The 6,903-nt window shown below is 46.4% G+C and overlaps 1 pseudogene; it reads right to left on the minus strand.

The window, feature by feature from the left end:
- Window positions 1-232: 232 nt before the first annotated feature.
- Window positions 233-5,087, minus strand: LOC123171508 (aspartyl protease APCB1-like; annotated as a pseudogene).
- Between the last annotated feature and the right edge of the window lie 1,816 nt (window positions 5,088-6,903).

Below are 6,903 nucleotides of genomic sequence, written 5' to 3' on the forward strand. Positions count from 1 at the left end.
AGGAGAGCACCAGGGAAAGGAAAGGGGAAAGAGAGAGGAGTGGAGCCGAACGGAGCGCTCGGGGCTTATCCCTTCCTCCCACTATTCATAGACGCAAAAAAGGAGACGTGGCCACGGCCGCTAGTTGGGCGCAGTCCCTCATCCTTTATAAGTTCAACAAGATGACTCGTTGCGCCAATGGCGCAAAGGCCGAGAGGGAGCCAAGTATTGTGAGAATATTTAGACACCCAAGTCGAAAACCAAATGTGGCCAACACTACCACATCCTCTGCTTGGAAGCCGCCTTTTCTCACTGGATCTAACATAGATACATGATTCTTCAAGAGCAAATTTCAGAGAAAATATAAAGCATGGAAGGCTTTAAGTTGTACTATTGAGACCATACCACCATATCTTCATTTAGTTTCTTTGGAAATCTAAAGGACTAAGAGGACGGTACATGTGAGAAGCTGTGAATCCACAACAAAAAACTAAACTAACTTCCAAACAAACATTTCAAGTTTGGAAGCCACAAAGAAGCAGCCCAGATCTCTCGTTGTAGTGCAGGTACATGTCCTTAATCCTGCATCCACAGCCCATAATTTTTTAACACCTAAATCCACGAAATCCAACCGAAGGAAATCATGGCAGAAAATGCGCCGTGGCTTATATCTCCGAGAAGGACTTCTTGGCATTCTTGTGCAGGTTGGACACAACAATCCTCGCTGCGAGCTACAGAAGAACCACACAGGCACCTTCCTTCACCTTGCCCTTGGGGAGGAGGGGGGCAACACTTGCAGCGCCGCGACAAGGCCTCATTAGATAAACCTTTACTCTTGTAATCTCCGTTGGTGAATCCATTGATACCTTTCTTTACCATATGCTCATTGAACCTTCAAAACAATATAAGTGGTCGACCTATCAAGACTAACCGTTTCAACTGACCAGAAAGAGAAATCAAAGCTAGCAGAAAAACAGATGATAGACATCCAAGAAAGAAACTTGTATGTACAACCATGTCAATTGTTGCTTCAAAAGGCCAGTATTTCTCTGGAACTTCTTTCACTGCAAGCCCAATGCTTTTTCACACAACTGCACGGCAATGTACTTGGGTCAAAAGCAGGCCCAATAGAGTGCAATGAACATATCAAAGTCAAATATGCCAACATATACGTAGGAAAACATGGAGTAATGATCTTGGATTAAATTTCATCCTAAAACCTGAACACGCACTCGTTCTTCCAGATACAATGTGAAACGAAGCTGTCCTGCAGTAAGATGAAAGCATATGCTCGCCACAGCCTTGGAAAATTATAGGTGAAATATTTGAATGTTCCAGTACGCATTGATCTTAACTATATAACTAAGACAAAGTAAGATCTAGCTGCATAGGTTCAGCACACATGATAACACATAACAAAGCAATCATGCTAACTAAGCGACGACTACGGCCCATGTGAAAAATTGAGATATCTAACTAATGCTTGCTAAGGTACAAAAGGACATATGTTAAGTAAAGAGTTCAAGATCTTTTAAGTAAAATAAAGAACTGCTAAAGGAACTCAAGCCTCCAAGCTGGGGTCACAACCTTCATAATTCATTGATCGCAGAAACATGCTAATTAATCAAGCTGGTTATCCTGAAGCAAAATCAGTTCATTAAGTAGAGAGTAGAAGTCTTGCACTTTCTGCATCTATCATCAGTACAAAATAATCAATCACTTGACTCAGTGCAGATAATGCATAATACGAGCTCCTGAAATAGCACGTACAGGCAGACACCAAGATCACTAATACAATCACAAACATGTACACAAAAAACTGACAATTGTTCCCATTCTTGTTCTGCCTTATACAACAAACCGGACCAACCTATTGATTCTGATGTAAAATGAGTGGCTCTTTGTACATCAATACAGCTAGATATAAATGAAAATTTGGAGTAGGATAGGGAAGAAGGTTGCAGCCAGACTGGGGAGGAACACCATGGCAGCACCGAAAATTAGTGGCTCTTTGTACATCAACACAACTCGATGCGCTCGAAATCAAAGGATCAAAGCATATGTGCGTGTGTGAAAAACAATGGCGTGTTGATCCTGCAAGATGTGTGGGAATCCCACAATAATGAAATGCCTAAAGGATCTCCTCCCCACAGAATCCAGTGCCAGCAAGTCCCTGAGATGATAAACACAGGGAAAACAAAATCGAGCACCACAAAAAAATTGGGAATAAATCAATAGGAAAAAAGCCAAACCAGAGCACTGCACCTAGGCGATGACTACGAACCTGACGGTTGTGGTGGATGACGAGGACCTCCTCCTCCTACTCAATGTGGTGACCAAGGACAAGGGCCTCCTCCGCCACCTCATCAGCCGTCCCCTGCTCCTCCACAAGCACCAGAAGACCAGGCCACCCTTGCTCTCCCACGGCGGCAACCTGCGCCGATCCGGAACCACAACGTGCATCTCCCATGGCGGTGACCTGCGCCGATTCGGAACCATGACGCACGGCGGCTGCAACAGACCATAGGCTCTCGTGGACGTGGCCCTGCCGCTCATCACCGTGGAGAGGAGGCGGCGAGGCAGTGTCTGATCTGATTCATCGTGTACAAAGCCTGGAGAGACCGCTTCGAGCTGTTGAATTACAAGATCTTTACCAGGTACATGCAGCATGGAATTAACTGAACTCGTTTCACCAGATGGAGAGAGTTGATGCAAAAACGCACTAAAGCAATCAGGCTTGTGTATATTTCATGTGGAAAGCAAGTGTATGAGCTCCCGCTGTCAAAGATCACTCGAGTCAGTTTCTCAGCCTGCTCTCGCACATTAAGCTCCTGACCTCCATAGTTTACTTTCTGTAGTACCGTGCTGTACAAGTTCCTGACAGTACACAAAATGCGGAACTGAGTCAGATACGCGTTTTCATATAACGGATCACAAGAGGCGCAGTATTTTTATGCATCGTAAAGGGAAACCTGTGTCGCAGTGTAATGCATGGGCATACGCTAGTTCGACGGTGTGATGTGCTACTTGGTACGACAACTGAAAGAAAGGGGGTTTATTTGTGGAATGGACGCAAATGTTAGGAATAAGTAAAGAACAGAGCAACATTGCAGAGCAGTTGGGCAAAATTTCCATTTGCAGTTTGAGTCATGAGAGCGCCATAAATTGGTTAAGATTTCTTGAAGATTTGCCGCAAGCAGAGCATCCGTATCCCGTCAAAGACGATGCGGGGTAACATGATATTCATGGGAGAAATGTAGGCCACATGTGAGAATAATCTTCAGGCAAAGGAAGGGGGAGACTCACTCTAGACCGTTGCGGACGGGAACCCATGTCATTCCCCATCTGGGAACGTAATCATCACCAAGAAACATGTAGCCACTACTGCTGGGATCTGTGGCGATGCAATGGCCGAAAACGTTGGAAATGATCCCTTGCTTGGCTAGCTGGGTAGGGAGGCACATTGCCCAATTGCTAAGGCCAAGGATCCCATCAATACTTGCTGGTGAGTCCAGAAGCTTTCCTTGTTGATCATGTGCACACCTAACAGATGGTACACAAATGGGCAGTTTGTTAGCATACAGACATCATCACCCATCTCTGAACACTGAACAGATTTGGTTATCGAAAAAAGTCGTGCCGTACCCGAAGACAAAGTCCATGTTTTCCCTCTCACCGTCTGCGGTGATCAACTGCATATTGTCCCTCGCAAGCACACCAGCAGAGGAGCTTCGTTCGGCATATGCGATCTCGTAGTCGCATTGTTTACAAGTGTCACCGTAATTTTGGTTGCCTTGCAATTCCTAACAATGTGAATCCCTGGGGGAACTATGTTCTCTTTCGTGGGCTTATATAAGGGATGAGGTCCCTGTAACAAGATAAGAAGCCGATCAGGAACGCTGTGAATTTTGAAAATCAGGCTCATGATGGAACACTGAAACCAAGATATCCACAGAAATTGCGTCGCGGCAAGGCCGAGTTCTTATCACGAGATGAAATGTGACTGAAAATGGTACTCACCTTTGTGCAGTTCGTGCAGGGAGCATCACACTGGATCCATCTCAAGGCGCTCCCGGTGTCGATGTCAAGAAAATAGGGCCTTGCAGGATTGCCAATATCTACAGAAGTGTAGTACTACCTGCATATTAAAAGGTGGAGCAATCAGAAGAAGAACTATGCCATGTTAGTACTGAAATGAAAATCCACTGCATTCTTAATACGTAACAGAATTGAAGAACAGGATTTTGTCAAAGATTAATCATGCCAACAGAAAGATTAATCTTTACACCAAATGTTGACTTTGTGAGGTCGACAGTGTAAGTCTTTGCTTGTTGGTTTATACCAGTAGCGACATGCCTATATCTAAATACAGGTTTGTACTACTATTTTAATATGTGGATGGTCAAATATGCTTATAACCAAGCATGACAGAACAAAAATGCAACATTCCAAAGAACAAATCCTTGTTGGGCAAGTTGGTTAATTACCTTGACTAATTACTGCAAGGAAGGATTCTGGATTCAACTCATTCATATGTGTATTTTTTTTACAGGTCATTCATGTAAAAATATTCGTAAAAAACAATATGAAAGACATCAAGAACAATCCCTATCTGTTGTTGTTTAATACAGAAATCAAGAACGAAGGTGAAAATTTGTTGAACCCATGCAGGTTAACCACAAAAAGAATCCAAGCAGTGAAAAGGAGCAAATTGTGCCTTTAGGCGAAAGGGATTCGAATTCATGCGCCGGCTCGGCTCGTCGCACGCACCTCACCGGCAGCGCGGCCGTGGTCGAATCCGCCTTGACGGCGGTGGCCTTGGGCTTCGGGTGCAGCGGCAGCAGGAACGACGAGGCGCCCCCCTCGCCCCATTTCCAGTCCTCCCCGGCCCGGGGAAGGAGTAGAGGCCGTAGAAGTGCGCCGCCAGCGTGAACGCCTTCAACACCACGAGCGGCGCCGACGTGGCCCTGCCGCTCTTGACCGCACATGGGGCTAGCGAATAGGGGGGAGGAAGAGGCGGAGCGCAGCCTCCCGTCCATAGCACCCGAGCCCGGGCCTCCTCGCAGCGCCCGATCTAGGAGTGGATCGACCCACCCGCCAGCCTCCATGGCGCTGCATCGTCCATGTCGTCTGGATCCGGAGGCGGGGAAGGAGGAGAGGAAGGGGAGGAGGAAGGCGGAGGGGGCGAGGCGGCCGTGAGGGGCGGGGAAGAGGAGAAGGCGGCTGCGGCATGGAGAAGAGGACGGGAGGAGGCCTCGGAGGGAGAGGGCTAAGTTTTTTACCGTAGGACCGCTGCAGTCCACCTTTTTCTACCCAAACTCATGCACGCAACACACACTGCGACGCCGGTCCCACCCATATGCCTGGCCCAGCCGTCATCTACTCAAAACCGAAACCACGGCGTGAGTTTAAACCAATGGCTGGATGTTTGATAGAGAGGTAAAACGTACAGAAAGCTTTACAGCACGGCAGAACGGGCGACCCAGATCGCTAGCGCACGACAAACGCCCCAGGTTTGCGGGTAGTCTACCAAGGTTTATATGTTCAATGGGTCCCTCCGCCCATTGGGTGCGCTGGAGAGCAATAGATGGGTCGCGCCGCCCCGCGAGGCCAAAAGGAGTGAACTCACGCAGCATGTTTCTTCGTGGAGGAGTTTGAGGCAGAGCGGAAACAGAGGATTGCTGCCAGGGGTGATGCGTCAGGTGTTTGTTCGAGCTAGGTGTTGTGCGCCAAGTACATCGTGAGGACGAGGACGTGAAAGGGGGCTGAGAATTATGAGATGGCGAACGACAAGAAAAGGAGAGAGATCTGACTGCAATAACCAAGGAGGAAAAAGAGGCAGCCGCACAGCAACACGGTACCAGCAGACGCTCAGGTAAGCGATATACATCCCGAGCCGTCGCTGGTGGATTCATCCCCAGCATGCATCATGGGAGCATAGAATTTCTGTCTGTTTTATATATTATCGCTGACTTCTAGCCAGCCTTTCATGGAATTTCGTCATGCCAAAGAGTCAAAGACGACCGTGAACCCGTGATGAGACCAATAATTTTCTACTAAATGCGTTTTAGTCTTTGAAGCAGACTTTTTTTGTAATCGTATTCACATTGTCTGGCAGCTTTGGCGTTCGATTTCCACATACTTAAACAATTCTTAGTTATTTATTGTTGCAATTTTGGAGTTCAGAAAGGAAGCTGACGTTTTTGGTTCATCTACATAGCAGAAGGTTGCACTTAGTCTTTTTATTCTCTTATTAGTAGGTGCCCCCAGAATTTCATATTTCTTTTTTTATTATAAAGCATGAAATTAGTGTTCACGAAAAATACAATGCTTGGCTACAAGTCAAAGTTGTTATACGTATGTCTATGATGATTTACCCTATTTTCAGAAACCCACTACTGAGTTTTCCCTACTATAGTTGACCTCTCACGTTGATGCACAGGATTTGTTTTAAACATGATTGGCTGCCTAAGCACTTCTACTCATGGAAAATTTGGATGAGTAACAAGTGTATGAACTCAAGTTTCTGTATGAGCTTATACTAGATAAGAAAAAACTTAGAAATTTATGAGGCCACCTAACCGAATCTTATGAAGAGAAGCCGACGGACGTTTGCGTTTGAGAATTGTCATAAGTTCATATTTTGGGAAACACCACTTATCATGTAGTTTCTGGTGTGGTAGTGTCAAGGATTTTTCAAGGAGTTGGCTGATGTCGTCGAGTGTGGGGACAGGATATATATGTGTGTGTGGAGGGGCGGAGGGTCTACATGAGACACTGGCTAAGGAAGTGTGTGTTTCCTCTCCCGTCGCAACGCATGGGCCCTTTTGCTAGTAAAACCTACGTACTATATAGAGATCTAGCTACTCCTCGTCGGAGATGTCGACAATCTCCGTGCTCGGCTCCGGCAGCATGGGCTGCAGC

This window comes from Triticum aestivum, chromosome 7D (genome assembly GCF_018294505.1).
Source record: "Triticum aestivum cultivar Chinese Spring chromosome 7D, IWGSC CS RefSeq v2.1, whole genome shotgun sequence".
In the NCBI taxonomy this organism is placed as follows: domain Eukaryota; kingdom Viridiplantae; phylum Streptophyta; class Magnoliopsida; order Poales; family Poaceae; genus Triticum; species Triticum aestivum.